Raw genomic sequence first — 7,543 nt, 5'->3', positions numbered from 1 at the left:
GAAAGAAATTCTAACCTTCCTTTTTTTCTTCTTTTTTTTATATATATTTTTTTTTCTTTTTTTTTTTTTTTTTTTTTTTTTTTTATAGTAACGAGAAGTATGTCAGTTTGGATTGTTTGGTTCGAAATTCATTTTTCGTTTTCCAAAATTGCGCGACATATTTTTTAATCATAAAATTTAGAAAGATTAATAATAAGAGAAAGACGGAAGAAGCACATACATTGATATGCGCCATTTTGTGCTTCGAAATTAATTTATGTTACGTCATTTTATTATATATTACGCGGGAAATTTCAAAATTTATTTCTCGCCATGGTGTATGTAATCTTTAAGTTTCTTTCCTTTCTCTTCTCTTCTTTAATTTAATTTTTTAATTTTTTAGGAGCATACAAATCCGATCCAAAAAATTTTCTTTAGAAATAGATTAATGTAAACACACACGCATACACACATACACATACGCACATTTTATATATATATATATATATATGTAGAGAGAGAAAGAGTGTGTGTGTTAAATTAAAATTTAATCGAACGTTTATTAGAACGACGATCGATTATGTGCTTCTCGCGCGTGTGCGTGTATGTGTGTGCGTGCGTTCTGTTTGGTGTAAAAAAGAAAAAAGAAAAAAAAAAAATAATGAAAAGAAAAAGAAAAAAAGGTGGCACTGACGTAAATCGAAGGATGCTTTTGATCATCGCACGTTGACCTCTCTCTTCGTCGCTTATGGCACCGGAATATAATATAAGGACTTTTAGTCGAGCTTAATCAACCGAAAATGACTTCGTCGGAGGGACACAAAAAACTAGGAAAAAGAAAAAAAATCTAAATCCCAACGATGAATTTAATCGATTAAAGCTATATATATATGTGTGTGTGTGTGTGTGTGTGTATATATATATATACACAGTTTCACGATAGTCCGGCGAGCATGATCTTTTTTTTTTCCCATATAATTTTTTCTCATTTTTATTATGTATATACATATATATATTCTTTTCCTTCTCTTTTACGTTACTTTATAAAAATGATATCGACGTCCTCCTAGTCCCTTCGTATGTATGTATGTCTTAAAAAAAAAAAAACTTGCACAAAATATTTACGTACCTGAAGTTAATAGTTATTTATTTTCTTTTTTTTTTTTTTTATATATATTATTTATATTTAATAAACGAACGAGAACGTTCGTTCGCGTTTATTCTCGTACTTCCTTTCGTTTATTCTTTCATATCTTTTTCTTTTTCTTTTTTTAGAAAAATTGAAAGTTCTTTTTATAAAAAAGAGATTTATAAGACATTTATATACATACCTTGATTTATTTTTAATGTTTAAAACACGAAGACCTTGTCATCGATACGAAAGGATAGTGATAAGGGGTGCGGATATGTTCTTATTTTTTTCTCTTTTTCTTTTTTTGTTTCTTTTCCTATTTTTCTTGGAGGAACGAGAATAGTTAGAAAAAATATTATCAGAGGTATGTTGTGCTAGAGAATTATAATAAATAAATAAATAAATAAATAAATAAATAAATAAATAATTAAATAGAAAGAAAGATCACCCGGTATGTACGTGTATTGCGATTAAAAGAAAAGAAAAAATAAAAAAATAAAAAAATAAAAAAAAAAAAAGAAAGATGTGCAAGTCCTCCCCGAGGGAGAATGCGTGAAAATTAAAAATTAAAAGAAGAAAAAAAAATGAAATAAAATAAAATAAAACAAAATAAAATAAAGTGAAATAAAATAATAGAAAAAAAAAATATATATATATATAAATATATGTAAGTTAAGATAAGTGATAAAAAAAAAAAGGTGGCAGTATCTGCGTCTACCATGAGTACTATTAGTATTTAAGTAGATAATGTACTTATTATTATGAATCTTAATTATATAAAACGTGCGTATGCGTAAACGATTGTCCGTGTTCTTCTTTTTACCATTATCCATTTATTCCTCCATATTTTTTTATGTTTACGGCTGTTTCTTTTTTTCTTTTGTATTTTTTTTTTTTTAAGGACGAATGTTCGAAAAATAAAAAATTCACTATACTTGAAATAATCGTGTTATAATACTTTAGTTAGGAATAAAATAATAGTATATATATATATATATATATATATATATATATATTTTTTTTTTTTTTTTATTAATAATAGTATTACTATTATAGTAATAGTATTATACCATATTATTAGTATATTATACTATTAGTAATTATTATTATATATATATATTTTGTTTTTCATAAGTTAAAATTTGGATTACATATATACACATATATATTATTTAAGAAGGTACATATTTAATTAGATAGTAAGATTTCACGAGCAGTCATTGACCTGAAATAAATATCTGTTATTACTCATTTTGATTCTTTATTATATAAACAATAAATAAATAAATAAATAAATAAATTAATTAATTAATTAAAAATAGTATATATATATATGTTATATATATATATATATATATATATATATATATATATATATATATATATATATATTGAAGAAAAAGAATTATATAATAATAATTTCAAAGTTTTGCATTAATAAAGATTCGTTTGTTTCGTTTTTATTGTATTTCTTATACAGAGCTTGGGTATATTTCATGTATATTTATATATATATATACGCATAAAGAGATATACATATATACGTGTACACACATATATATATATATATATATATGTATATATGTATATAAGGACAAGCGGGGCTTATGTATATATATATATATATATACACATACATACATACATAAAGATGTACGTATATTTTATTATATTTAAATAATAATAATAATAATAATAATAATAATAATAATAATAATAATAATAATAATAATACGTAATAAGTAATCAGTGTATATTTATGTGTCGGGGATTTTTTTTCTCTTTTTTTTTCTTTTTTTTTTTTTTTTTTAATACTTCGTTTCTTTTTTTTTTTTGTACGTGTTTTTAATATGCGAGTCGATCGTTCTTAATTAAAAGAGTTTATTATTCATTTCTTTCTTTTCTTTTTCTTTTTTTTTCTCTCTTTAAACTCCTTGATTATGTATGCGTTTATAGATTTGTATTCTTATGTGCGATGTGAACGCGAGCGCTCGTATTTGTGTTGTATTTGTGTGTGCACATGTGTGTGCGTGTGTGTATGTGTGTATGTGTGTGCGTGCATGTTTTTTTTGTGTCGTATGTCTATCTATAATATATATATATTTATATATATATATATATATATATATATATATATATATATGTATATTTATATAATTATATACAGAGTGATTTTAATTCTTATATATATATACATATATATATATATATATATATATATATATATATATATATTTCAAATAACATCGTCAAACAATAATTTATTATTTCGCTTAAGCTACACATGTATAACATGCACTTTACGTGCCATCTATCTTTCTCTCTCTCTCTCTCTCTCTCTCTCTCTCTCTCTCTCTCTCTCTCTCTCTCTCTCTCTCTCTCTCTTTCATACACATTATCTTCCGGCTTATTAGTTTTATAAATTAATTAATCAATTAATCGATCTTATCGATTAATTTATTAATTTATATAATTTATTTTTCAAGCATAGCCCACATATGCGCACGCGTTACTCCAAGCATTCGATTTTATCATCCTACGTATAATTCCCCTCGCTTCCCCTTCCCTCCTCGCCGCCTCCTCCTCCTCCTCCTTCTCCTCCTTATAAAACGCCGCCATCGTCTTTTATATTATAATTTTCTTTTTTTTTTTTCCAACTTTGCTCCTCCTATTTTTCTCTTCCTTCTCTCTCTCTCTCTCTCTCTCTCTCTCTCCACGTTCTTTCATTTATTTATTTATTTATTTATTTATTTATTTATTTATTTATATATTTATTTATTTATTTATTTAGCGATTAATTAATTTTATTTTAAATAAAATGAAGCATGTATTCTCACTCTCTCGCAATTATTATGGCTCCTCGAAGATTAAGAACACCAAAAGCTGATCACAGTCTGTGTCTTGTTACGCATTTCATGTTCATCGATATATTATATATTTTTTTTTTTTCTTCTTCATCTTCTTCTTCTTCTTTTTTTTTCCCCTTTTCATTTTCTCTTTAGCCAAATTCCGTAGATGAAAAATTATAACTAATCAGGGACGATAATATAATATATTTATATTTGTCTGTTCGTCAGTGTGTATGTGTATATATATTTATATATAATATATGTGTTTGTGTGTTTATATTTTTTATATAATAGCATTCACAAAATTTTTGCCTACCATTTGCGATGAACGAACAATTAACTCTTTTTATTTTCTCTCTCTCTCTCTCTCTCTCTCTCTCTCTCTCTCTTTCGATTTTTTACTATCTCCTTTCGTCTCCTTCTATCTTCCTTTCTTTCCTTTTTATTTTTCTCTCTTTCTTCTTTCTCGTTAATTGTTTATTTATCAACGTAAAATTGGCGAGGCGATACTTTGGTCCGAAGGAACTTAAAAACAATTCTGTACCTGAACAATTTTTCATTTTGATATAATATATCCGAGCCGGTTTTTTGTTTTCTTTTTCTCTTATTCCTTGTTTTTTCTTTTTTCTTTTTTTCTTTTGTTTTTGTTCTTTTTTACGAAAGTGATTCGTCAATAATTAAAGGGAAAGAAAAACAAAACAAAAGAAAAAAGGAATAAGAAGAGTGAAAAAGAAAATCGAAAAATTATGCCGCAACTCGTAATAGATTATGTTATATAATTAGATTATGGCCATAAGAGTAATGTAAATAATGAACAAATATTTTGACCATTTTTTTTGTTTTCTTTTTTTTTTTTTTTTGTTTTAAATTATTTACAATTAAGACCTCCCTCTCTCTCTCTCTCTCTCTCTCTCTCTCTCTCTCTCTCTTTCTCATAATAATATTACCGGCTCATTTCTTCATTCTTTTCTATTTTTTCATTCCTTTCCTTTTCTCTCTTTCTTTCATTGTATAATTATTAATCAAATTCTCCATTAGGTATATAAATTATTCTGTCGTATAATCATTATGAAAAAAATTATTACCCGAGATTATTAATTAATTATTACGATCGACGAAATGTTTATGGCGAAACAAAGAGAAAAATGGAAAGAAAGAAGAAGGGAAAGGAAAGACAAAAAAAAAAAAAAAAAGAAAAAAAAAGAAAAGAAGAAAGAAAACATGCCGGAAAGAAAAAACGAAAGAAATTTGGACCGTGTCTTTCATTAAGTTTTACGGATCTTTTCTCTTTTTCTTTTTCTGCTGTTTCATTTTCTTTTTTTTTTTTTTCTTTTTCCTCTCTTTTTTTTCTTTCCCACCTTTTCTCACTCGTCTCAATCAAGAGGGGAAAAAAAAAAAGATTATCAATCAATCGAACTCGCGTTAAAAGCGGCCGCGCAAGGCATCGAAATATTTATTTAAATTGTTAATAATAATAATAATAATAATAATAATAATAATAATAATAATAATAATAGTAATAGTAATAATAATAATATTTAACTATTAAACGTTACGCTTTTATTTACATGCGATATGTATATATATATATTATGTAATCATATATTTATATATATATATATATATATATATATATATATCGATCGGTTCGAGAAATGTGAAATTGATTATTTTCTTTTGGACGCAATTTTCTTTCTTTCTTTATCTTTTTTCTTTCTTTCTTTTGTCTGACATTATTGGATCGATAAGATCGCGTCGAAATTTCGATGAACAGTTCCAATCTCGTCCGTCTTACTTAAAATTTCATTTTTTTTTTTTCCTCTTTTTTTCTTTTTTCTCTTTCTCTCTCTCTCTCTCCTCTTTTACGTTTCTCTCTATCTCTCTTTCTCTCTTCATTACTTATTAATTTTATTTGTATAGTTGAATGCGAATAATGCGTATATCTGACGAAGAAAGCGTTAACAACAGCTTGTTGATGTAAAATATTGTCCGTAAAAAATGGGGAAATATTTATCTATAAATCATCGAAGATAGGATATGGAATATAGTAATAAAAGTTTACGTGTGTTTGCGTATGTGTATGTGTATATATGTATGTATATATACGTTTGCTTTTTGATATTGTCAAAACCGACACGATTATCCAAAAGTGTTTAAAAGACGAATTAAAAAAAAGAAAAAAGAAAAAGAAAGAAAAAAGAGAAAAGAAAAATTAAATACAAATGCCATGCGATATCGATGATCTATATGGCTATCCATCGATAAATCCTTATCGGTATAACTTTTTACTATCTTTTTATTTTTATTATTTTTATTATTTTTATTATTATTATTCTTATTATTATTATTATTATTATTATATAAAAATTCTTCTTGTGTGATTGGTCTTCGCGATGATGATTAAAAAAAAAAAAAAAAAAAAAAAAAAAAAACAAAAGAAAAATAAATAAATAAATATAAAAAGAAAAGAACGATACAACGATCGACTTTTTTTCTTCTTATTCTTTTTTTTTCTTCTTTCTTTTAAATGTTCATTTCTCTTACTTTTTTCTTTCTTTTCTTTTTCTTTTTTTTTTTTTTTTCTATTTTTGAACTTTCCTTTTATTATCGTAATCGTTTATTACGATAAACAGATCGATCGTGACTGGTATGATAAAAAAAAATGTTTGTGTGTATGTGTGTGCGTGTGTCCCCTCGCTTCTCGTTTAAATAGATACGATACACGGATTAGCAAAAATCTTTATCAAAAACTTTTGAAAAGGATGTATGTATGTGTTATATACTTGTAAAGAAGGCAAGTGTGTGTTCTCTCTGACGCGTATGATTAAATTTCAGTGTAATATTTATATATTGTAAACATTTTAAAGTCTTCGATATAGACCTCCCTTTTTTTCCATTTTTTTTTTCTATCCATCTCTCTCTCTCTCTCTCTCTTTATATCTCTCTTTCTCTTATACACGAGCCATGATAATTAAAAAAGTGTGATCTAAGTCAATTTGAGATATATCTTAAAGGATATTTAATTTTAAATAATTTATAATTTTTTATTAAATAATTCTTTAAATATTTAATTTTAAAGAATTTTCATTTCAAAATATAATCAATTATTTTAAAGGACATTTATTAATTTCAAAGAATTTTCATTTCAAACAGATATAAAGAATTATTTCAAAGGACATTTATTAAATTATTATCTTGAAAATTTTACATATTACGTGGGACTTTTTCTTTTTTTTTTTTTTTTTTCAAAAAAAAAAAAAATATATATATATATATATTAATAATAACCACTTTTCTATTTGTCCTATAATGATTATAGGAACGTCTGTATAATTTTTGAATGAGTCAAGTGAAAAAAATTGGAAAATACATATACTTATAGATCTCAACAAAAAGAAAAAGAAAAAAAAAATATATATATATATATGTATATATGACTTGATCACACTTTGTTATCACTTGATTATCAACTTTGTTAAAATCATCGAGTCAATTTTATTTATACGTGATAAATATTTCCTTGGTTCCTTTTCCTTCTTTCTGTTTCTTTCTTTTTTTTTTTCTTCTTCTATTTTATCATTTC

Source organism: Vespa crabro, chromosome 20 (genome assembly GCF_910589235.1).
Source record: "Vespa crabro chromosome 20, iyVesCrab1.2, whole genome shotgun sequence".
Lineage (NCBI taxonomy): Eukaryota > Metazoa > Arthropoda > Insecta > Hymenoptera > Vespidae > Vespa > Vespa crabro.
The sequence above is the reverse complement of the archived record's forward strand: the minus strand, read 5'-3'. Positions refer to the sequence as shown.